The 24,616-nt window shown below is 39.8% G+C and overlaps 1 protein-coding gene and 1 pseudogene across 4 annotated transcripts in view; one reads left to right on the forward strand and one right to left on the reverse strand.

Annotated features, from left to right (window-relative positions):
- The window catches only part of Cmklr2 (chemerin chemokine-like receptor 2), a 38,896-nt gene that overhangs the window by 6,876 nt on the left and 7,404 nt on the right, over positions 1 to 24,616 (reverse strand). The gene's annotated exons all lie outside the window — the stretch shown is intronic.
- On the forward strand, positions 13,264 to 14,118 carry LOC113186961 (cytosolic 5'-nucleotidase 3A pseudogene; annotated as a pseudogene).

The following is a 24,616-nucleotide window of genomic DNA, read 5'->3' on the forward strand; positions in this document are numbered from 1 at the left end:
TTGGTTCTCAGTAAATAAAACAAAGGTATTGTGTCCATTTACAACAAAAACAAAAACAAAAAACAAAAACAAGAGACTATTATGTGTGGTGTAGAAAGCATAGAAATCAGGAGATCAGTTAGAAAATTATTGTAGAATCCTGGCTAGAGATAACAGTGACTTAGACTAGAGTGGTAACAGTAAGGGTGGTAAGAAATTACTGGAGTCTACATTTATTTTGAAGATAGATAGAAATAGGTTACATTTTTTTTTTCCTGGAACTGGGGGTTAATCCAGAGCTTTCTCAAATGCTAGGCAAGCATTTTACCACTGAGCTACATCCCCAGCCCCTTTTTATTTTTTGATTTTGAGACAAGGACTCGCTACACAGCCCAAATTTACAATCCTCCTGCCTAATCCCTCAGGAGTCTCGGGGATTATAGGTATGCACCACAATGCCTGGCTTATGTTTTTTAATGTGAAAGGTTTCTAACTTTTAAACTATGGATTTAAAACAAAACAGCTCTGGGCCACATTCATCCCAGCTGCCAATTTGAGACACAAAGGGCAGACTTTGAGATTTTCAACAGTGATGAAGAAAACTATACATTAAAACTCTCAAATTGGACTTTTCCCATACAGAACAATAAATGCTCAGTTCTTGCTCCCAGGAGATAATTGCAAGACTTGGTGCTACTCAGAGGTCTTTCCAGAGATTCTCACTTCAACCTTTTCTCAATTGGTAGTGCAGACTGGCTATGAGAAATGGGACAATTCTTACCCCTGCCTCAGGGAAAAAATGTCATGGACAAATCCCTCACTTTCCTGGGTTTCTATTACTACAATAACATAAAGGACATTAATTAAATATATAATAATGTAGAAATATAATAATGAACCAGCATCCAGGACCAGAATTGTTCTCTGCAGCTGTGACAACCTTCCTGGTCCTTGAGAGGGAATAACAAGCCCCCATGCATATCCGTCATCCTGCTTCCTGTCATCACTGGTTAGATGACTGTCCCTGCCTCATTGTATTGCTCAGATTCCCACAGCTTGGGTCTTCCAGTTCCTACCTATAAGCTGTGCTTTGTCCCAGACTTGAACTCAGCCATGTTCCCTGTTCAGAGTGTAACTAACTTGGCAGACATCTTGACCCATGCTCCCACTTCTTTATCCTCTAATTTGGCAACTGGGTTATTGTCTTATTGCTGCTCCTTATTCCTAGGTTCCAGTTTTGGACTGCCAGTCCTCTGGAGAACCTTGACCTCTGTTATCACATTTCTTGCCTCTGCTAGTTTGCTGCCTCCCAGGCTCCAAGCTTCTGTGCCCCCTGCACCCTGTTAGAACATTCACATGCTACCCCATTTCCTAGATACTAATTTTCATGCTTTATGGCTTCCAAATCTGCACCTGTGGTTCTCAATCCAGTGCAATTTTGCTTTGCAGGGGGATATCTGGTAATGTCTAGAAACACTGTTGATTGCCACAAGGGAGAATGGGTGGGGATATGCTACTGTCAAAGAGTGGGTAGGGGCGGGGGTGCTCCAAAATATCCTATAAGGGGCAGCTAGTGACGACAAATAATTCTCTGACGCAAATGTCAATGAACCAAGGTTAAGAAACCCTTATTATATTAATCTCAGCCTGAACTTCTTTCTTCTATTTCTTGCAGCTGTATCTGCTCTTTCCAAGTGGGTACTCTCATCTTGGAGTCCTGGCTCAGCCTATTATGATTCATCCGACTGACTACCAAGCAACTGTGCTTTATAGAGATTGCAAACTCGTGGTCTGTGTATTTAATTTGGCTGAAAAGGTGCTCTGATTTAAACATTGGTAAATTTCACAAAAAATATTCCAATTTTAGCTTCTTTTGATAATTTATGTTATCTCTTAGAGTGAGAGAGAGAGAGAATTTTTAATATTTACTTTTTAGTTTTCGGCAGACACAACATCTTTGTACGTGGTGCTGAGGATCAAACCCGGGCCGCTTGCATGCCAGGCGTGCGCTACAGCTTGAGCCACATCCCCAGCCCAACAATTGAATTTATAATCTTTAACACTGTACTTTATAAACATTAAGGGAAAAAAAACTGTTAAAAAAAAACAAAAACAAAACTAAGAGGGGACTGGGGATATAGCTCAATTAATAGAGTGCCTGCTTTGCATGCACAAGGCTCTGGGTTTAATCCCCAGAATCACTAAATAAATAAATAGATAAATAGATAGATAGATAGATAAAATTTTAAAAACTAAGAGGGTTGTGGAGGTAGCTCAATGGTCGAGCACTTGACTAGCATGTCTGAGGCCTTGGGTTCCATCCTCAGTACCGTTAAAAAAAAATATTTAAGATCTTGTATATATGAGGGAATGCAAATGAAGTGTGTGATAATGCAATCTCAAAATAACATTTGCAACCTTAAAGTAAAAAATGTGGTTCACAAAGAAAGACTTACCTTGTGCATTTCTGCCAAATTTAAGGGCCTATGGAGATGTTTTTAAACTATTAAAACTAGGGAACTGGATGTATAGTTCAGTAGTAGAGCACTTGCCTAGCATGTGTGAGGCCCTGGGTTTGATCCCTAGTTCCAAAAAACAAACAAACAAACTAGGAACTGTGGGTATAGCTCAGTGGCAAAGTGCTCACCTAGCATGTATAAGGCCCCTGGATTCAATCTTTTTTTTTTATATTTATTTTTTAGTTTTTGTTAGGTGGACACAATATCTTTTTATTTTTTATTTTTATGTGGTGTTGAGGATCGAACCCAGCTCTCTGCGCATGCCAGGCGAGCGCACTACCGCTTGAGCCACATCTCCAGCCCTGGATTTAATCTTAAGCACTCTCCACTTCCCAAAAAAGGAAGAACTCAAATGAACTAAAATCAAAACAAAAAATTGGTGTTGGTATAGGGACCAGGCACAGTGGGCGTGGTGGTGCAAGCCTGTAATCCCAGCAGTTTGGGAGGTTGAGGCAGGAGGATGGAGAGTTCAAAGCCAGCCTCAGCAACTACAACACACTAAGCAACTCAGTGAGACCCTCTCTCTAAATAAAATCCAACATAGGGCTGAGAATGTGGCTTAGTGGTCAAGTGCCATTGAGTTCAATCCCTGGTAACTCCTCCTCAAAAAAATTGGTATCAAGCAGGGCATGTTGGTGCACACCCGTAATACCAGTGGCTTGGAAGGCTGATGCAGAAGGATCACAAGTTTGAGGCCAACCAAAGCAACTTAGTGAGATCTGACTAAAAATAAAAATTTAGAAGAGCTGGGAATGTGCCAGGTGCAGTGGTGTATGCCTGTAATGCCAGTGGCCAGGGAGGCTGAGGCAGGAGGATAGCGAATTTAAAGCCAGCCTCAGCAAAAGCAAGGCGCTAAGCAACTCAGCGAGACCCTATCTCTAAATAAAATACAAAACAGGGCTGGGGATGTGGCTCAGTAGTGGAATGCTCCTGAGTTCAATCTCCAGGACCCAAAAAAAGGAGCTGGGAATGTGGCTTGGTGGTTAAGCACCCCTGGAGTCAACATTGGTACCAAAAAGAAAAAATTGGTATTGGGCCATGCACAGTAGTATAGGCCCATAGTCTCAGCTGCTCAGTAGGCTGAAGCAGGAGCATCACTTGAGCCCAAGAGTTCCAGGCCAGGTTTGGGGACCTCCATCTCAAGAAAATAAAATAGAATAACATAAATTGTTATTATCTTATAATCAATCACATTGTGTTATATATATCTGCTTATTATTGATGGAATAAGAGAAGAAGGATAAAAAATACACAGAAAGAAAATGGGAAAATTTTCTTCAATTTAATCAAGTGGAGATACAGAAAGATATATACACATACATATATTTTTTGAGTGGTGATAGGAACTATGAATGCAGTCTCAGAGGTAGACTAGAGAGATGTCTGGGCTATAGAAAGAAGCTGTGTTGGGCAGTAATCAGAAATTAAAGTGGATAGTAAATGGATATGTATCTTTAGACCTAGATTTTTGTTCTTTGTTTACTTGTTTTGTAGTACCCAGGATTGAACCCAAGAGTGCTCGATCTCTGTGCTACATTCCCAGTCCTTTTTATTTTATTTTTTGAGATAGAGTCTCTCTAAGTTGCTAAGGTTGGCCTCCAACTTGTGATCCTCCTGCCTCAGCCTCCTGAGTAGCTGGGATTACAAGTGTGTGCCACCACCTGTGGTTATTGAATGTGGGTTTCAAGTAAACACTGTCATTCATTAAACAGGAAAGGTCAAGTGGTCCTGACGGGCAGTGACTTTCTATTGAGACATCAGTTTTCTCATTGGAAGAGCATAATAACAATGCCAGGATGAAGCTTTTAGACCTGACTGACTGAAAATAGGAAATAGCTACTGTAGTTGTCTTAAACCATATGTGCTGCTGAAAAGCAAATAAATAAGTTTGACTGAAATAAAGGCTAATATATTCATGATCATAAAAATCTCCAAGGAGTCACTTAAATAATGGCCAAGCTGCACTGTGGACATGTATATAAGTGGGTCCACCCAAGCCTATTAGAAATGTGTGGAAAAGGCTTGGTGTAGAGCCAAGTTTAGGAATCTGAAAAGTCAGTGCTTAGACTCCTGTGATGAGAAGCGACATGTTTACTTCAGGGATTCAGCTGGTATGAGGACCCAAATTATCACATTCCTGAGTTATGTTGATCCAGATACTCAAATTGTCCAGTTCTGGAGTGTAACAGTATTTATTGCATTAAACAAATTGGTTTCTGATTTATTCAGATTTAGTAGGTGGTAAAGCTGAAAACATTTTCCTGAACAAATAAATTATACTGCAAGAGTTCTGGCACAAAGTGTAGTGACAGTCTATAAAATCCAGATGATTTTGGGGAAAGACATCTGGTAGAAATGTGCATCATCATACTTTTAAATGTGGCTTTAGATGAGGCTCAGCTACAGAGGAAAACATTTTGTTCATCTACCTTGACAAAATGCAAAATTCCTTCTGGCAGAATGTTTGGTGAATGCAGAGAGGTTTAGTTCCATAGTGTTGAATTAGATGAATTTTCATGGACCATTGCAAAAATGTGTACCTAACAGAATCTTAGGGAAACTTTGGCTTTAACCTACTTTGACAGAGAAATATTAAATGCTGCTGACCTTTGCCTATGTAAATTTCCTGTGCAGGGCTCCCCACAAACCCTGGGAAAAACTCAAGAATGTATCTCCTGTTAAAACCATAGAAGTCCTTGGAGGAACATGTATTTTGCCTTTTAGTGGATAACAAGAATGAATAGAAAGAATCTATTGACATGTGAGAGAAACTGGCGAAAACCACAGATCCATGATCCAGCAAACATATTTGGTCTGCAACCTATTTTTCAAGGGTTATCTTCTGAAGGAAGAAAGATATTTTTAAAAGCACATGTGTTTGTGTGTGTGCTGTGGTGGGGGTGAATAGGGTATTTGGAATATTGTTCAGTGTTTTCTGCCAACAATTAGAAATAAACTACATACCACACCCCAGAATGTACTCGAGATGTCTGGCACCAGTACAGTATTTTGCTGCATTCTGAATGAATGATCCCTGCTTAGAAGGTGTTGAGGCACAGCAATATTTTACAAGGGGAGCAAAGTGGGGTTTAATTTGAAACTGAACATGAGATGGTAATACCCTTCCTGCTGTTTGGGAGGTGGTAGGACAGTGACTATCTGATTGTACCCTCCTGCCTCAAGCCCTGGCACAGCCTATCCTTTAGCAGAGAAGCATTTTCTCTATTTGCAGTTCCAATATCATTTACTGCTTAATGCCAGGCATTAAGACAAAGGAAAAAATACTGTTTGTTGTATTATGAAGAATGAAGCTGGGTGTAATGGTGCATGCCTGTAATCCCAGCAGCTCAGGAGGTTGAGACAAGAGGATCACAAGTTTCAAGGGCAGCCTCAGCAACTCAGCAAGGACCTAAACAACACAGTGAGGCCTTGTCCAAAATAAAAGATAGCCAGGTGCAGCGGTGCATGCCTGTAAATCCAGTGATCTGGGAGGCTAAGGCAAGAGGATCATAAGTTCAAAGCTAGCCTCAGCAATTTAGTGAAGCCTTAAGCAACTTAATGAGACTCTATCTCAAAATAAAAAGGGCTGGGGATGAGGTTCAGTGGTTAAAGTGCCCCTGGTTGAAATCCCTGATACAAAACAATAAAAAACAAAAAGGTATTAGGATGTAGCTGAGGGGTAAATCACCTCTGAGTTCAATCCCCAGTACAAAAAAAAAAAGAAATTATTTTGGTTTCATTGGAAAAGAGACAACATAAAAGGGAGTGTTCTTGATGATGCAGGCCTTTGATTGTCATGGTTAAGGGTTTGTATTTTATTCCACTGCCAGTTGGAAGTAAACAAAAATATCTGTAGCAGGGAGTGACATGGCTGAATCTGTTTTTGTAACAATCATCTGGTTGTAGTTTGGGAGACAGACTAGAAAAGAACTTGATTAGAAGTAAGGTGATCAGGTAGGTGACAATTTCCACAACTGAAATATAAAAATGGAAGGACTTACTACAGTAAAGAGTTAGAACGGGGATGAGGAATACATATTTGATTATTTTGGATGCTTTTTATTTTTTGTAGTACTGGGGATTGGAACCCAGGGATGCTCTACCATTGAGCTACATCCTAGCCCTTTTTATTTAATTTATTTATTTATTTATTTTTAGGATAAGCAGTCAACAATTTGCATTCATTTCTTTCTTTTTTTTATTTTTATTTTTGGTAGTTGTGGTCGGACAGCATGCCTTTATTTTATTTGTTTATTTACATGTGGAGCTGAGGATCCAACTCAGTGCCTCACACATGCTAGGCAAGCGCTCTACCACTGAGCTACACCCCCAGCCCTATATTCATTTCTTTTAAATAGCAGTATCTTTTGTTCTTTCAAAGACACGGTAAAACAAATAAAATGCTGAAAATATTAATTACAAAAACTTTTAGTTGACATGAGATTAGAAAAACTGGTTAACCAAGAGAGTACAATTATTGTAGCTTGGCCCCAATTCTTTTTATTTTATTTTGAGACATTGTCTCACTAAGTTGCCCAGATTGACCTTGAGCTTGTGATCCTCTTGCCCCAGTCTCCTGAGTGGCTGCAATTACAGACATGATCCACCCACCCGGCAGAGGGAGACATATTTGAAAGAAATCGATTTAGTAAATGAATAGAGTCGGGAAGCTTAGCTGAACTGAGTATAACCTCCCTAATAACATTTTTATTGAGCTGGCACTGAAAATCTACCTGGGACAGAAAGCTTGCATTTTAAGTACGCAAATGTTTTATTCCATTTTTAAAGGCAGTGAAATTGAGAGAAAGTTTTTCCTTTATAATAATAAAAAAAATACAACTGAATCAAGTGCAAATGAAATGACATCTATTTTCATTATGATGGGATCAGGTTCTCTTCATAAAAGGAAATTGCCAGATGATCTGAATGTCTAACTCCCATGCTTGGACAATTTGAGTAAAAGATGGCAGCACATGCTGGGCACGGTGGTGAACACCTGTAATCCCAGCAATTTGGGAGGCTGAGGCTTGAGAATCGTAAATTCAAAGCCAGCCTCAGAAAACTACTGAGGCCCTAAGCAACTCAGTGAGACCCTGTCTCTAAATAAAATATAAAAAAGAAGTGGAGATGTGGCTCAGTGGTTAGGTGCCCCTGATTTCAATCCCTATTATTAAAAAAAAAAAGATGGCAGCACATGTTTGGAAATTCATTGTCTACTTATGTACCAGTTGTATGAATGTACCAGCTAGAAATTAGTGTTCCAACAAATCCTAATCCTGCATCTTCCAGCCTGGGGGATCTTGGACAAACTACCTGCTACTTTGAATCCTTACTTTTCTCATTGTGAAAGAGGAATAGTAATAGAGCCTAACTCAGAGCTACTACAATCATCCCAGAAGGATGTCCTCAAAAAGTGATCAGTTTGGTGGCACATCCCTGTAATCCTGGTGGCTCAAGAGGTTGAAGCAGGAGTATTGCAATTTTGAAGCCAATCTCAGCAACTCAGCGAGGTCCTAAGAAACTTAGTGAGACCTGTCTCAAAATTTAATAAAATGAAAAGGGCTGGGGATGTGGCTCAGTGATTAAGCACATCCCTGGTACCAAAAAAAAAAAAAAAAAAAAGGTGGTCAACTCAGTGCCTGCTTGATTGTTACCAGTTCAGGAGTCAAAGAAGAAGACAAAGGAGAAGGTAGAAAGTGAGTGGCATTTCATTGAGTTACTTCCAGAAAAAAGATGAGAAGATTTTAAGTAGAGATTTTGAAATATATTTTTGTGGGTTTCATTCACATTTTTTAAAATATAAAATCTGGATGGAGTTCACACATTTGTTATATGCCTACCATCTGATTTGGGGACCTCTCCATCTATCCCCAAAATACCATGTTTATCCATCACCATATCTGGCTAAGAGAAGTGAGAAAATAGGACAAGGTAGAACTCTATATTTTTCTCCCCACTTTTCTTTCTTTTGGTGCTGAGGATTGAACCCAGGGCCTTGGGCTTACAAGACAAGCACTTTACCAAGTGAGCTATACTCCCAGCTCCTTCTCCCCACTTTTCAAAATGCTATTTATTCACCTTTGACTAAGAAATAAAGTCTACATCTTCATCTCATTTCTCTGCAAATTTTATCTAGAGTCTGGGGAAAAATCACAGCCATCAATAATGTAATGTTTCAAAGCCGTGGTCATTGTAGAGAGAAGTTTCTCCAAACCAGCATTTCTCTTGGAGAGGGATTTCTATGCATGCAAATTTTTTTTTTTTCTGAGAGAGAGAGAGAGAGAGAGAGAGAGAGAGAGGGAGGGAGGGAGGGAGGGAGGGAGGGAGGGAGGAGAGAGAATTTTAATATTTATTTTTTAGTTTTTGGCGGACACAACATCTTTGTTTGTATGTGGTACTGAGGATCCAACCCGGGCCACACACATGCCAGGCGAGCGCGCTACCGCTTGAGCCACATCCCCAGCCCGCAAATAATTTTTATAAGAAGTCAGCACTGAATTTCAAAACTTTGATGTACTAGACTTCTGTAATTTTATTTTTGTAGGGCATGTGTAATGGAGATCTGAATTGTTTAATTTCTGTTGTTGGGTATGTTCATCCATATGAACATCCTTTTTCATCTCTCTTTTTTTAAAATATTTATTCTGTTTCAGGTGGTCACAATGTCTTTATTTTACATAGTCTCTTCTAGGCAATGTTATGTCAATGAAGAATTAATTTTGGAAGCAAGGATCGAAGAAGGGTACCTAACAGATTATATAACTTCTCACAAATAGCTACCTCTCATGGTTTTAAAAAAATTAAAAAGTCTCAACAATGACTACACTTGTCTGAGACTAGAATCTTTAACCATGATCTGAAGTTCTTTCACAAAAATAATGTGCCAGAGAAGGCAAGGGCACGTTATGGAGGTTTGTGCCACTATATTTCTATTTCATCATTACTTGGCACTAAAGATGTTTTGGTTCTCAATCACATATTGTTAATGACATTTATAGAAATCCAAAGGGAATACTGAATTTAGGGTGGAAACTGAATTGGCAATCTTATATTCTTATTTTAATTTACATCAAGATATTTCCTGTCTTAAATAAAGAGAAGGCTATTCTCCTAAAGGAAAAGGAACAATAGTTGAAGAACCTGCAGAATATATCAAGGTTGAAGTCCCTTCAAAAACAATACTGTGCATCATCCAGGGCAATACAAAGTGAACTTGATGAAGGGGGTGGAAAGGAAATTTGTTTTTTTGGCAACAGGAATGCAGCTTCAACACAGCAGCAAAAATATAGGGGGAAGAGAAAGGACAATTCTAGAACTTCCTTGCATTCATACATGATTATTCTTGAACATATTTTGGCCTTTTTTCTCCTAGGGTAGGAGGGTGTATGGGATAAAATATAGAACTGAAAGATAAACTAAAGCACAAGTTGTAAAAACATGCCTATTGTTCATAACCAGACAATTTTGCAGCCAGATTCATTATCGTGATGGGCTTAAGGACATTTATCATAAACATCTTTAATTATTTTATGGTAATGAAAACAAATCTAGCCACTGTGGCATTCCATTTACTCATGACTATGCTATATCAGGAGTGTTTTGCTGAATTCTGCAAAACAGACTTTCAGACCAATGGAAAACTGAAGCAGTGCAAAAGGACAGACTCAGGAAAGTGAAGGAAGGGCCTTGATATTGCGACTTGGTTGGAATGGTAGAAACAACCAGTGAGAAAGACCTAAGAGGCTTGATAGCTTTCTTCGGATACTTGAAAAGGTAATACATTTATTCTGATTTTTTTAAGGCAGAAAACTTTAGTATAGTAGAAAAAATTTGGCTTAGAGAAGCAAGAATTTAGGGGCTGAGGGTGTGGCTCAGGAGAAAGGGCTTGCCTAGCATGTGCACGACCCTGTGTTCAATCCTTAGTACCTAAAGAAACTTTAGAGAAAGAAAGATAACGCAAGACTTTACTTTGTTCAAAATTGAAAGTTAAGGGCCTACCAATCCCCCAATAAACTAAACAGAACCCACTGTGCTGGGTAGGCACCATGGAAATACAGACCCAGCCTGGGAGCTGCTGGGCGGGGATATGCTAGAAGGCACTAATGCACACACTAAGGGGGCTTTTAACATCCTCCTCCAAGGGCAAGAATCTATGATAATATAATTTTTGAGTCTTCATTCTGTTTACAGATTAGAAAATTGAAGATTATCAAAATTAAAGTGCTTACAAAAACCATTCAGCTGGTAAATTGGCATGGTTAGAATTCTTATCCAAACTGGTAAATGCCTGTGTTCTTAACCACTAGGCATCTGAGACATGAGAACCCTTCTTCAAGGGTGCTTAAGCAGTAGAGTTTCTGAGAATGATGCTGGATTTAGAAAACAAATATACTTTCCTTTTCTAGAACTGCACCTGTGACTGAATGAAGAAACAAAACAAAACACGACTCTTCAGTGCAAATGAGAATGACTAGCAGGAGGAAGCTCAGGATGATACAAGGAACAGAAACTGACTGGCTCTTCTTAGATTCTTTTTCATTACTCCCTACTTCCCACCTCTACCTCCAGGCCCAGTGGAGCTAGCTTAAAAAACAGTTTTCAACTTGACCCTCCTCTCACAACTCTGTTAGTACTGTGTCAGAGGTCCTGAATTGTCCAGGATCTGTTCTATTCCTGGGGCTGCTTCTGACTCTGTTGTTAAAGTCATTGAAGATGACTTTAGAAGAACCAAATTTCTAGGCCAGGAACCTAACCCAATTCCCTTCCAGCCCTTGGCAACTGGATTCTGAGAAATAAGTGAAGATATTCAGGCAACTGCGCGTTACTACTACTCCTCAGAGGGTTAAATTCCAAATGCCCTTTGGTTCTCTTTTAGTAACCCAAATCTCATATGAACCCATTGGATTGTACTTGCCTAAGGACTTGTCCTTTCCTCTGGGACCCCAATGAGATTTCTTCTTGGTGTCTCCCTTCCCAAGGGAAATTGAACTCAGGTGCACTTTGCCACTGACCTAAGTCCCTGGGCCTTTTTATTTTTTAATTTAAGACAGGGTCTCACTAAGCTGCCTCTAACTTGTGATCTTCCTGCCTCAGCTTCCTCAATCGTTGGGATTACAGGCATGTGCCACCACCATCACCAGTTCTCCTTAGCTTTCTAATGTCAAGGGTAGTTTCAAGTGTTGCATATCTATCTGGGTTAATACTTGAGACACATGACATAATAAGAGAGAAGAAAATCAAAGAGGGAAAAAAACTTTTAACTGTTTCTTGTTCTGATCAAAGCCCACTAATCAAAACCCACTGTGGGGTTCAGAGGAATCCATTTTGTCCTCTACCTAACAAAGTCCTTAAAAGGAACCAGTTTCATTACCAGAACAGCACCCTCTGGAGAATAGTATGACCCAATATCACATCTCAAGTTTCCACCAACATTCTTCAGACTCAGATTCTTACTAAAACAAATCAAAATTAGTTTATCTCAGCACACTATTCTGGACAAAGGCCTGTGATCCATCTCTAAACCTCTGCACCTCTCTCTCTCTACACATTCAGGGACTTGCTTACAATTAACCCAGCCAAGAGAATACTTTCCATGTTTGTTTTCCCCTTGGGTACTCCCAAAAGTTCAGACTGTCTAACCAGGGCAGACTGGGGTGAGACAAGAGAGGTTGGGTGGTTAAGTGCAGTGTATTCAAACTGCTCTACCTTAGTTCTAACTTGCCATGACACTTGAACCCACGGAAATCCAAGAATATTAAGTAATCTAGTGTGTTGAAAAAGCACTGAACTACAGGACTCGGTTCTGAATGTCACTAGCTGTGTAACTTGGATAACTCACCTTCCCACTTTGAGAACCAGGTGGCTCATAAAAAAATACATGTAAAAGACATTAAGTTTCAAACTTTTTTGGCGGGGGTGGGGTGGTACTACTCTACAATTGAGCTACATCATCAGCCCTTTTTATTTTGTGATAGGTCTCACTAAATTGCCAGATTAGCCTTGAAGTTGTGAGATTTCTCTTCCTTCCTTCCTCCCTCCCTCCTTCCCTTTCTTCCTTCCTTTCTTGGAATTGAACCCAGGGGTGCTTTATCAGTGAGCCATATCCCCAACTCTTCTTTCATTTTTTATTTTGACACAGGGTCTTGCTAAGTTGCTTAGGACCTCACTAAGTTGCTGAGGCTAGCCTTGAACTTAAAATCCTTCTGCCTCAGCCTCCCTAGTTGCTGGAATTACATAAGGGTGCCACTATGCCTGTTTTTTTTGTTTTTGTTTTTTTCCCCTCTCAATGCCGGGGATTGAACCCAGGGTTGTACATATGCCAAGCAAGCACCCTACCTCTGAACTATGCCCCCAGCCCTAGTTCTAAATTTTTAGATTCTGTCCTTAGGCTTTCCTAAGCTAACTGAGAAACTCAAAGATGATAAGAAAATGTATCCTAGCTCTTTTATTACTTTCTATGCCTCTAAGTAGCACCAATCCAATGTTTTGCACTGAGTAGACATTCAGAAAATGTCTTCAAGCTCCAAAGTACATGCATGGATCACATGCTCTGGAGGCTTGCAGCCACAAATAGTGTCCTCTTGTTTTCTGACCAGGAGGCATAAGACAGCCTTGTTAATAGGACAGTCATAGTGAGGACAGCATGTACATTCTAGCTATGTTTGGGGGTGGTGCTGGTCTAATACATATATATTTTAAAGAGAAAGATGGGCCAGAAAAAAAATGATGGAGATGAATATTGGATAACCAAGAAGCGAATAATCAAAATTCTACTGTACATGTGAAAATGGTGCCAAAATTTCAGAAAAGTTCAGATTGCAAGAAAAACCAACAAGAGTAGAAGAAATCATCTATGATCTTATCAGAGGAGAAGCTGCCAAACTTTAAACAGTGGACTTTGACAGGATATAAAAGAAAAAAGATGCATAACATGTTATAATATCATTGACAATTGTAAGCCAGTTACAGATGAGTGTTGAAATGGTTATTACCAGTAAAGAAACAACAACATGTTTTTTGAAGTTGATTGTATGCTTACTGTAGAAAAGAAGAATGCTTGGGTGTTACAATGGTACACTAAATCACATAGTTTTCATGTTGAACAAGCTATACCAAAAAGCTGAACTTTATAAATTACAGAAAAATCTGATGTTTTACTCAAAGAAGGGTATGATAATTTCTAGGATAAGCTCCAAAAACAAAGTGTGCACATTTTTGGCTGGTATTAGTGATTTACTAGAGGAAGTTATGCATTGAGTTTCTATTTATCATCCAGATGTTAAAGTAGTGTCCAATTTCACAAATTTTGATGAAAATGGGGTACTCAGTAGACTTGAAGGAGAACTAATTTGTATATTTAACTAACATAATGGTGTCTTGAAGAATATAGAATATCTCAGCCAACTAAACAACAATAATAACATAATTCTACTGAGAGACTTGTAAAGGGACTTAAGGAAGCAGATAGAGTAGTCAATGTTGAATACATTTTGAAAATTAGATGTCTAAATTACAGTGTGGATGAGCTTTTAGAAAAGCACAGATACTCTAATATAGTTTTAGTAAAAAAATAAATGAATCATCGGGGGTCACTGATTCTATTCTGCAGAAAATTCTATAAACAAGCATTCTTCAAAAAGACCTCTCGTGTATACAACTGACTTAAGAACTGCCCATCTGCTCATCTTGCAGAAGAACTCTTATTTATAATATATCCTTGCTCTTGAAGTCTTCCCTTTATGTAACTTAATATTCTCAGAAATGTTGAATCCATCAACTGGCAGCTCCTTTTCATCACCTGTCTCAATACACTCCTCACTATATTTTAAAACAGATTTTTAAAAACCTTAATACCAAAATCAGAAAAATAACTCCCTATTTTTCCAAATTCAATTTTGTAATTTAATGTTATCATGCAGTTTTGGAGGAGTCTTTTTACACAGGGAAAGTTTGAATAAGTTTAAGAAGTTTCATGAAATGGTAAAATAATGTGCACAATTTTAAGTATTACCATTTTTTGTAATTTGGGTGAATTATTCTGATGGTATCAACATCTCTGAAAATGGAGTCATATTTGGTTATTTTGTCTGGAGTAAATCAATACTCACTAGAAAACACTGGTACTTAGTATCTGCAAAAACTCTGAGTATGGGGGCTGGGACTGTGGCTCAGGAGTAGAGTGCTCACCTACCACGTGCAAGGCCTGGGTTCGATCCTCAGCACCACATAAAAATAAATAAACTAATTAAATAAAGGCATTGTGTCCAACTACAACTAAAAAATAAATATCAATAAAAAAACTGACTAATCATTATGAAATGTTCCGAATGTGTGTACATATACATATATACACATGTGTGTAATGTTTGTATTTATATTTTATATATACTATGTACATATTTACATACACATATGTTTGTGTAATATATATGTGTATGTATGTATATACTTAAAGTATTGGTGATTAATGAAATGCCTATATTAAAGCACTGATAATAAACATGAAATGCAAAGCCTTCTTTTGAAATGTCCTTAAATAAGGTTTTTCAAAATTTTGGCACATTTGGAACAAGAATAGGGACCGAAATTCAAAACAAAAAGCTTACACAAATTAAAAACATTTTTCAAATGAAAATGAAACCTCCCAAACAAAAATATATACTCTTTCCCTTATTCCTACCATAGGGGGGAAAAAATCTGAAATTAGTAGTCTTTCTGTTTCATTTAAGCACAGCAAAGTCTTGTTATCCCCCCCCCCTTCTTTTTTCTTTTCTTTTTCCAAGAAATATTTGCTTCAAGTATTTCAGGTTGTGAGTGTAGCTGACTTACGTAATTATGGAGCCCTCAGGGATTTCTTCCCATCTAAAGATACAAGTAACACCCTTATGAGTCATATTTCATAAAATGTAACATCTGTGAGAGAAAGTTATAAACACTGCAATGCCCAACAGCTGTCCAATTTTAGAAGAAACAGAACTTTCACTTCCCAACAAGTCCTTCATATTTCAGTTTGCATAATTAGAAAGAAGAGAAAACACATACTTGGACATATAGTCCACATTCTTGTTCTTTTCTCCTCTTCTTTGTCCTTGAGAAAGAGGAAGGGAGTGAAGAAGGAAAAGATCTTCTTTCAATTGTAAAATATTGGTCTGTTCTAAGCTTATTTTATATTATGGCATCTTTTCCATTTACTTATTATTTAATCAGTGGTGGAACTGGGAGGGCGAGAAACACTTCTGAGACCCTGACAATATATAATACACACACACATACACACACTGTGTGTGTGTATGTGTGTGTGTATACATGTATCAAAATACATTTTTTTTTTGTAGTACTGGGGATTGAATGCAGGGGTACTACATCCTTAACCCTTTTATTTTTTATTTTAAGACAGTTGTCCAGCCTGGCCTCCAATTTATGATCTTCCTCCTTCAGCCCCCAGAGTTACTGGGATCACAGGACTGCACCACTGCAGGCAGTGACCATACTGTTTTATAAATTGTTTCTGGACACAAATGGCATACAGCAGTAATTATGTAATGAACAATTTTAAATTTCTTTCTTTCATATTTGATATTAATTTTGTTCTAGAAATAAAGGTCTAATATTTGAGGAAAGTAAAAGTAATTTTTTTTTTCTTTTTGGTACTGGGGATTGGACCCAGGGGCATTCAACCACTGAGCCGCATCCCCAGTCCTTTTTATATTTTATTTACAGACAGGGTCTTGCTAAATTGCTGAGGCTAGCTTTGAACTCCTTATCCTCCTGCCTCAGCCTCCCAAGCCACTGGGATTACAGGCCTGCGCCCAGCCTAAGTGATTTAAAAAAAAAAAAAGAGAGAGAGAGAGAGGAGAGAGAGAGAGAGAATTTTCAATATTTATTTTCTAGTTCTCGGCAGACACAACATTCTTGTTGGTATGTGGTGCTGAGGATCGAACCCGGGCCGCACGCATGCCAGGAGAGCGCGCTACCGCTTGAGCCACATCCCCAGCCCCCTAAGTGATTTTTTAAAGTTAAGTATGTTGGTTCATAGAAAGGATGGGTATAGGAATATGTCAACACTCTCCTTACAGTTCCAATATTTTAGGTAACTCAAAAGTAAAAAAAGATGTCACCAGGCACTCAAGTTCAAGAAACTAGTCAGAAAATATCTTAGCAGCTATACCAGTAATATAATGTACCTTCACTGAAGTATAACACAAGTGATTTATTTCCTGACCAGGAACTTGCAAGGAACTCCGAGTTCAATAACAAACCACTTGATAGAATAAAATTTATTTTTGAAGATTCTACTTTTAGTATAGTTTCCTATATTTTTTCTGTTCATCATACATTTATCTCTGACAAGGAAAAATCGAACAAATCATCTTAAGCCCAAAGAATAATTCCCTGCAACTAGACTGAATAACTCTTGAGTGTTTATTCAAAGCAAAAAACAATAACAAGCTAAGTTCACACTTAAATTCACAGGAGAATACTCATATTAGTAGTAGTCATAGGTATCTTGAGTTGAAGTCATTTTTATTTTGTTTATATTCAAGATAAAGTTTGGAAGAATCTGAAGAGAAAACTATGACTACTATTCAATTATTTCTTTTTTTAAAAAACGTAATTCTATCATACTAACCTGGAAAATGGGACTGAGAGGCAGTGTCCGGGAGGTTCTGCTGAATTACCTGTTTTTCATTTCAGAATTCTCTTATTGAGCAACACCAGCATTGAACTCTATGTCAGTACAAAGCAAATCATCTTCTCCAACAGGTTTTCCTGGCTGATAATGTGCTTATGCAGCAATTACGGGTCCTGAATTATTTCCCTAAGATGGATTTGGTAAGCCTACATTAAAGAAGGCTGTAATATTGGCTAATGGCTTATTCAAGCCTGCCATTAGCAGTCAGAGAATGGAAATTCTCCCTTTACCAAGCCATTTCTAGACTTTAATCTCTTTGAAAATACATGTTTCAGAGAGGAGAGAGATCAGGAGACCATGCTTTGATAAAGCCCGACGAGATGTGCAGTTTTTTAGGGGCCTACGCGCCACCTCCTCCTCCTATGGAGGGCTCCCCTCTCCCAGGTCTGGGGTGCCGCGTCCAGCTCACCTGGTTAGAACCCTGCGCTCTGCCGTACCTTGGCCCATGCTGCACACGCGCCCACCGAAGCCGCAGACGGCACCCTGCCCCGCCCCACCGCTGCGCACGGCCCAGCGCGCCAAGTTCCCTGGCGCCATGTCACCTAGTCCCATCACGCCCTGTGCCATGGCTGCTGCTGCCAAAACTCACCCCCACATTGGTTCTTTCCAGCTACTAAGCCTATCTCCTTTCCCCTACCTCACAGGCCCCTTTCTAGGCACCACCTTGTCCTCGCTGCCCAAAGTCCAACGCACCTGTCCAGCGCTAATTTGCATAAATGATAAATCCTGAACACGGCCTACGGAGCGCACCCACCCCCACCTCAGGGGGAGGGCTTGACCCGAGAGTGACTTGAACTCGAAAGACTCGTGTTCAGCTTCGTGCAGCCATAAATATCCCAGACTTCCGGGTCGGTGAACAGGTCCTGCGGTGGTGGTGGTGGTGGTGGCGCCAGGCAGGCCGCGCGCCACCTCCACTATCTTACCGTGAACGTCTCTTCCCGTTGGGGTCCCGAGTTGTGTCCTCTGTGGCAAACCAGTCATCTTGTAAGTACACTGTCTCCCTGATTACTCCCAGCTTTCCTAGTCGGCCACGGAAGCCGTGGAGAGGCCGCGGTTCATACCCGGACATAGCGAGGTGCCAGGGCGCCTAGGCCCAGCGACTCGGAAGGCCTAGGCCAGCCTCCGCAACTAGGTGAGGCCCGGTCTCCAGATAAACGTTTTCAATAGCTCTGGAGGGGTAGCTCAGAGGTAGAGCACCCCTGGGTTCAATCCCTTAGTACCATACCAATAAATAAGGAAATCAATAAAACAATAATTACGATCAAATTGAAAAGCGATGATAATGACAAAAAGTAAATAATCACCGGGTCATAACCTTGGCCGGCAGCGGAAGTGGGGCGACAGGATGGTCAGTCTTGTGGGACTGAACCCTAATTTACAGTGAGCCGGGCAAGGTGGCTCACCTGAGCCTGGAATCGCAGGGGCTTAGGAGACCGAGGCTGGAGGATCACAAGTTCAAAGCCAGCCTCAGCAATTTAGCAAGGCCCTAAGCAACTCAAGGAGACTCTCTCTCTGAATAAAATCCAGAAAGGAGCTGAAGATGTGACTCAGGGGTTAAGAGCCCACGAGTTCACTCCCCATTACCAAAAAAAAAAAAAAAAAATTGCCTATTTAAATAGTATATTTGGGGCTGGGGATGTGGCTCAGGCGGTAGCGCGCTCACCTGGCATGCGTGCGGCCCGGTTCGATCCTCAGCACCACATACCAACAAAGATGTTGTGTCCGCCAAAAACTAAAAAATAAATATTAAAAATTCTCTCTCTCTCTCTCCTCTCTCACTCTCTCTTAAAAAAAAAATAGTATATTTAAGCGGCCTAGACTAGTGCCACAGTAAGAGTTCGATAAATGTGATTTTATATTCATCTGGCCTTATTCAGTTCGTTCATTGGGTGGATTGTGAAATCATCCACATGACTAACTTATAATTTTGTTGAAAGGTAGCAAATTCTTGGGCTTTCAGCTAATTTAATGATCAATGACTTTGATCAGAGAGCTTATTTGATGATAATATTTGTGGTTAGTTTTGGTAACATTTGGATCTATGTTTAACCTTAAGACAAAAACAACAAGATAATGGTTTCCTGCTGTTACAGTAAAGCTACACTGGGCTCATTCCTTTTTTTACCAAAGGAGGACATTCTGATCCTGTGATAATGTTCTAGTAAAGCAGTTTATTTATTTTGTATCAAATGATTCTGTAGATGAGTTCTTTTCTTGTGACAAATATCAGTACAACATAGCCAAGCTTGCTATGGTCTCCCTGACCCTCTGCAGTCCAGCTGGCTTGAGAACTGATCAATTATCTGCCTCAGCAAGAAAGAAGTGCTGTCTGGGGCCTTGCGTAAATTTTGATAAATACGTTATTCACTGGTTGCCTGAGAAGAATGTAAAAGGAAACAAATGGTCATTCTGTAGGAAATCACTGAAAATCATCTAAACAATTTGAGCAGATTCCACTTATGATAGCTAGAAAACTGTCCTTTAAAAAATTCAAATTTATTAAGTCTGAAAGTTATGAGTGAATAATTTCGTAAACTTTCTAGTGAAAATTAAAATGGCAAGATATTTTTCTATAATTATTTTCTTCCCTCCCTCTGTTTTGCAAGAAATAATACATTTCCGAGGAAATATGAAAACACCATTTTAAATGCTCTTTGGTATATTGTAATCCTTCCTACAAGACAAGCAGTTTTAAGTGTGCACTGAAATGAAAGCTCATATTGGGCAGAATGACTAATGGAAAGGTCATGTGTAATATTAAAAACAGGATTGGGTGATAAAAAAAAGTATGTATATATCAATATATATATGTATATATATATCATCTTCCATAAGTTAATCATATAACCGATTTGACTAAATTTCTATATCCTGAACTTGCTGGTGGTATTAAAATCAAGGATAAAAATGCCAGTTTTTCTAAAGGGTAAGTTGTATTTTTAGATGCTATTTCTCTGACCTATACCAACCTATGTTGCAGTCTAAATCAGGGTCCTGCTCTAAACTCTTCACTAATATATTTGAATGCATATTTGATGAATGTCTGTCTCCTCTGCCAGTCAGTGATTTTTGCCCTTCTTTGTAACCCTAGAACCAGCACAGTGCCTGTAAAATAGTAGTGCTCAATAATATGTACGGATTGATTGAAAGACTACTCGGTGGATTTTTTAAAAAAAGATTTATGGCCCTGAGCATCTGGCCAACATTTATTTTTGTCTGAGAGGCAAACGTGGATTATGAAGGGCATTGAAGTTTGTATGTGTGTATGTGTATATATCCTTTGCAGTACTGAGGATTGAACCCAAGGCTAGGCAAGTACTCTACCACTGAGCTAATGTAGTCTTTATTTATTTATTGACAAGATCTCACTAATTTTTCCAGGCTGGCCTTGACTTGGAATTCTGCTGAATAGCTGGGATTACAGTTTTGTGCCACCATGCAGGCTGAAGTCATTAAATATCATTAAATCAATTAGTTTCTGAGTTCATTTCCTCTTTTTTATAAAAGGGGTTAAACGTATGTTGAGTACTTAGGAAAGTTAGCCTCACTCCTGAGAGATCAGTTAAATATTTTTTTTAAATATTGGAGTTGTCAGTGGATGTTTATTTTACTTATTTATATATGGTGCTGAGAATCGAACCCAGTGCCTCACATATGCTAGGCAAGCACTGTACCCTGAGCCACAAACCCAGCCCATCTCCTGATAGATAAATTAGATCTTTTCAGCCATTTTTAGACCAGGACCACCTCATCTTCCCATCCCCCATGGTACTAGGGATTGAATAGGACCACTCTATCACTGAGCTACATTCCAGACCCTTTTTGTTTCTTTCTTTTGAGACAGGGTCTCACTAAGTTTCTTAGCACCTAGCTAAATTGCTGAGGCCAGCCTCAAACTTGCAATCCTCCTGCCTCAGCCTCCCAGAGTGCTGGGATTACAGGTGTGTACCACTGTACCCAGCTCTTCTTTATTTTTATTTTGAGACAAGGTCTTGCTAACTTGCCCAAGCTGACTTCTAATTTGTGATGCTCCTGCCTCAGTCTTCTGAATCACTAGATGACAGATGTGTGCCATCCCAGAGCGCCAGACACTAACAGGTGCAAACTAAGAGTTTCAATTGACAGTAAGTCCCATTTCCAGAGAAAGATGGTTAGATTTTCCCCCAAATTATTATCAACAGCAAACAAGTCCCAGATGTGGCTCAGTGGTAGAATACTTGCCTAGCATGTACAAAGTCCTAGGTTCTACCCTTGGTATGCAAAAATAAATTTTAAAAGAGTAAACAAGTTGGGTGCTTTGGTGCATGCCTGTAATTCTAACAGCCCAAGAGGCTGAGGCAGGAGGACTGCAAATTCCAAGCCAGTTGCAGCAATTTAGTGAGGCTCTAAGCAAATTAGCAAGACCCCTGTCTCAAAATAAAATATAAAAAGGGCTGGGGGTGTGGATCAGTGGTTATGCACCTCTGGGTTCAATCCCTGGTACCCCACCCAAAACAAACGAACAAACAAGTTCACTATAAACTCTTATTGTTGTCCAATCATGAGTTGCTTATAATTAAAACCAGTTTACTTAACTGTATTCAAAATGAAGCAAGTAACAACCATGCCTAATTACATAAGTTGCATTTAACACATTAGGTAATACCTAACATTTCCTGAATACTTGTTAAATACAGTGCAATGCTAAGCAACTTCTCATGCATTTCCACAGTTAATTCCCACAATACTGTGAGTTACTATCATTATTTCTAAGAGGCTACGAGGTTGGACAACTGGAAAAGTGGCAAAGCCCAGGGTATGTGTGCCTCCAGGGCCTGCCTTCTTCACCCCTCCACATGGTCTCTGTGGTATTCAACTATTACAATGCTATCTGCATTAGTGAACTGTGAGAGGCTCATGGACAAGGAGTACATTCCACTTATCTTTGTACCTCAAACTGGAGCAGAGGGCCAGACACTAACAGGTGCCCAGTCAAAGCTGAGTGGATGAAGCAGCATGTGCTTTCCCAGTCATCAAAAGTATATTATGGGCTGGCAGGGTCGGCACACCAAGGGGCTGAGGCAAGAGGATCCCAAGTTCAAGGACAGTCTCAGCAACTTGGACCCTGTTCGAACTAAAATTTTAAAAGGGCATGGGGATATACCTCAGTTATAAAATACCTGCCTAACATGTATGAGGGGCTGGGTTAAATCCTCTGTACTACAGAGAGACAGAGAGAGAGAGAGAGAGAGAGAGAGAGAGCGAGAGAGCGAGAGAGAGAGAGAGAGAGAAAAGGGGGGTAGTGAAAAATGTTAAGTCCTATGTAAGTATATTTTTTGTTGTAACCTGAAATTTTTTTTAGTTGACTGTAAGTACAAATGGAATAGCACTTGTGGTTTTAACTTGGGATTCGTTAGTGTATATAGGTTGGTACATTGGTCACTGTGATTGCCCAGTAAAAATACTAAAACTGAGAAGAGTTCTCTAGGAAGATGGTTATTCTGGTGTCTGAGGGAGATGGATTCTAGGACTACTTGGATATCGAAATCTCTGGATGTGCAAGTCCCTGATATAAAATGGCGCCTGCAGGCACTCAATAGCCCTCCTGCTATCAGTGCTCAGGAGGACAGTACTTGAAGGGGAAGTGAAGAAGAATCTAAGAGAACTGCGAAGTTGTCAGCTACAAGGGTGAAAATGAAGCCAAAAATGGCAGCAGGAAAAGATAAATCTTCAAACAGCAAAGTGCAAGCAGAAGGGAAAAGGGTGGCAAAGGCAAATAGGCTGAAATGACAAACCAAGGAACTGGAAAATTACCTGCAGAAAACGGAGAAACTGAAAACGAGGGGAGTCTGGCTTCTGATAAAGCAATGGAAGCTAAGTCTGATTAAAACTATATACTCGTAGTCCCTGTTTTCCTTCTGGTACAGTCCAGAGGAATATTTGTAAATACAAAACAAGTAGCTTTGAAAACTGTTTTGTTTATTTGTTTGCTTTGTGCTGGGATTGAACCCAGGGGTGCACTGAGCCACATCCCTAACCCTTTATTATTATCATTATTTACTTATTTATTTATTTTTTTGGAGACGGAGTCTTACTAAGTCTAGTAATCTTTTTAAGACTGAAAAATTCCCATCTCATCCCATTTTTGAGGTACAAGAAATGAAATCATTTCTTGGTTGTAGTTTTTTGATGTTTGTTTAAAATCAGAAACTATGTGACACTGAGTTCTGGAGGCTGTGACTGTCTTCTCAACCTCCTCTCAGTTCCTCAACATGCGCAATTTACATATGTGCCTTACACAGCCATCTCCTGGATACCACCTCCCTATGGAATATGTAGTTACAACCTTCTTAATTCTCCACACTAACCCCCAAGACCCCACAGGCAGTGCAGATATGCCACAGTGAGCACCTGTGAGTCATAGTGTGCCACAGTGAACACCTGTGAGTCATAGTGACGCCTCCACAGACCTCATGCCTGCTTGCTCCAAACCCATTGATTAGAACTCCCTATGGGAGCCAAATGTGGTAGCCATACCTATAATTCTTTGACTAGGGAGGTAGAGGCAGGAAGATTGCAAGTTTGTGGCCAGCCTCAGCAACTTAGCAAGACTCTGTCTCAAAAAATAAAAAGGACTGGGATGTGGCTCAGTGGTGAAGCACTCCTGGGTTCAATCTCTAACACCAAAAACAAAAAAACAAAACAACAACAACAAAAAAAAAAACAACAACATAGGTAACCTGCTTGAGTTAATCCTGGCCCTAACAATCTTTGGGTCCCTCATGCTGTCTTTCTTGTTCCTCACCCACTGGTGGAGCATGTGTATTATACCAGCCTCCCCTTGTTGGCTCTTCAAGGCTTGCTCCCCTCACTGGCCTCTTCTCTCTGGGATCTGTAATTAATACAGTGCTCCTATTATTTCATATGCACTGTTGTGCTGCCTCCTTTGTGTCTCACCTGACCAGTCCACCTGACACACTGTCCTCTGGGTCAAGGCTGTCTTAGAGAGGGATGTCTTTATAGGAATAAACTGGACAAAAGACACACCAGAGCCGCAAAGATATCTGCCAGTACCTATGGACCCAAACTTATATGTCCGCTTAAGAATTTCGATTTTAAGATGGTGGGTGATATGCATTTAATCTAAACCTTACTTCGTCTTTTTAATTTTGATCTTTTCCTGGATGAGCAATATGCAGCAGTTCGCACTCTTGAGATGCTTGGCAGGGCAAGGAGCCAGTGCTCTCAATCAGCCCTGCGATCACGAGGGGAAACAATCAATACTCTGCAGTGCGCTGCGTTGCTAGGCTACGATGCTCTGCAGGCGAGGTGTAATTCAATCTGTTTTCAACATGAGATATTTTCAGCTTACAATAGGTTTATCTGGATGTAACCCCATCATAATTTGAGGAACATCTTTACAAAGAAGCTTCCTCTGTGAAGGACA

Source organism: Urocitellus parryii, chromosome 1, assembly GCF_045843805.1.
Source record: "Urocitellus parryii isolate mUroPar1 chromosome 1, mUroPar1.hap1, whole genome shotgun sequence".
NCBI classification, from domain to species: Eukaryota; Metazoa; Chordata; class Mammalia; order Rodentia; family Sciuridae; genus Urocitellus; species Urocitellus parryii.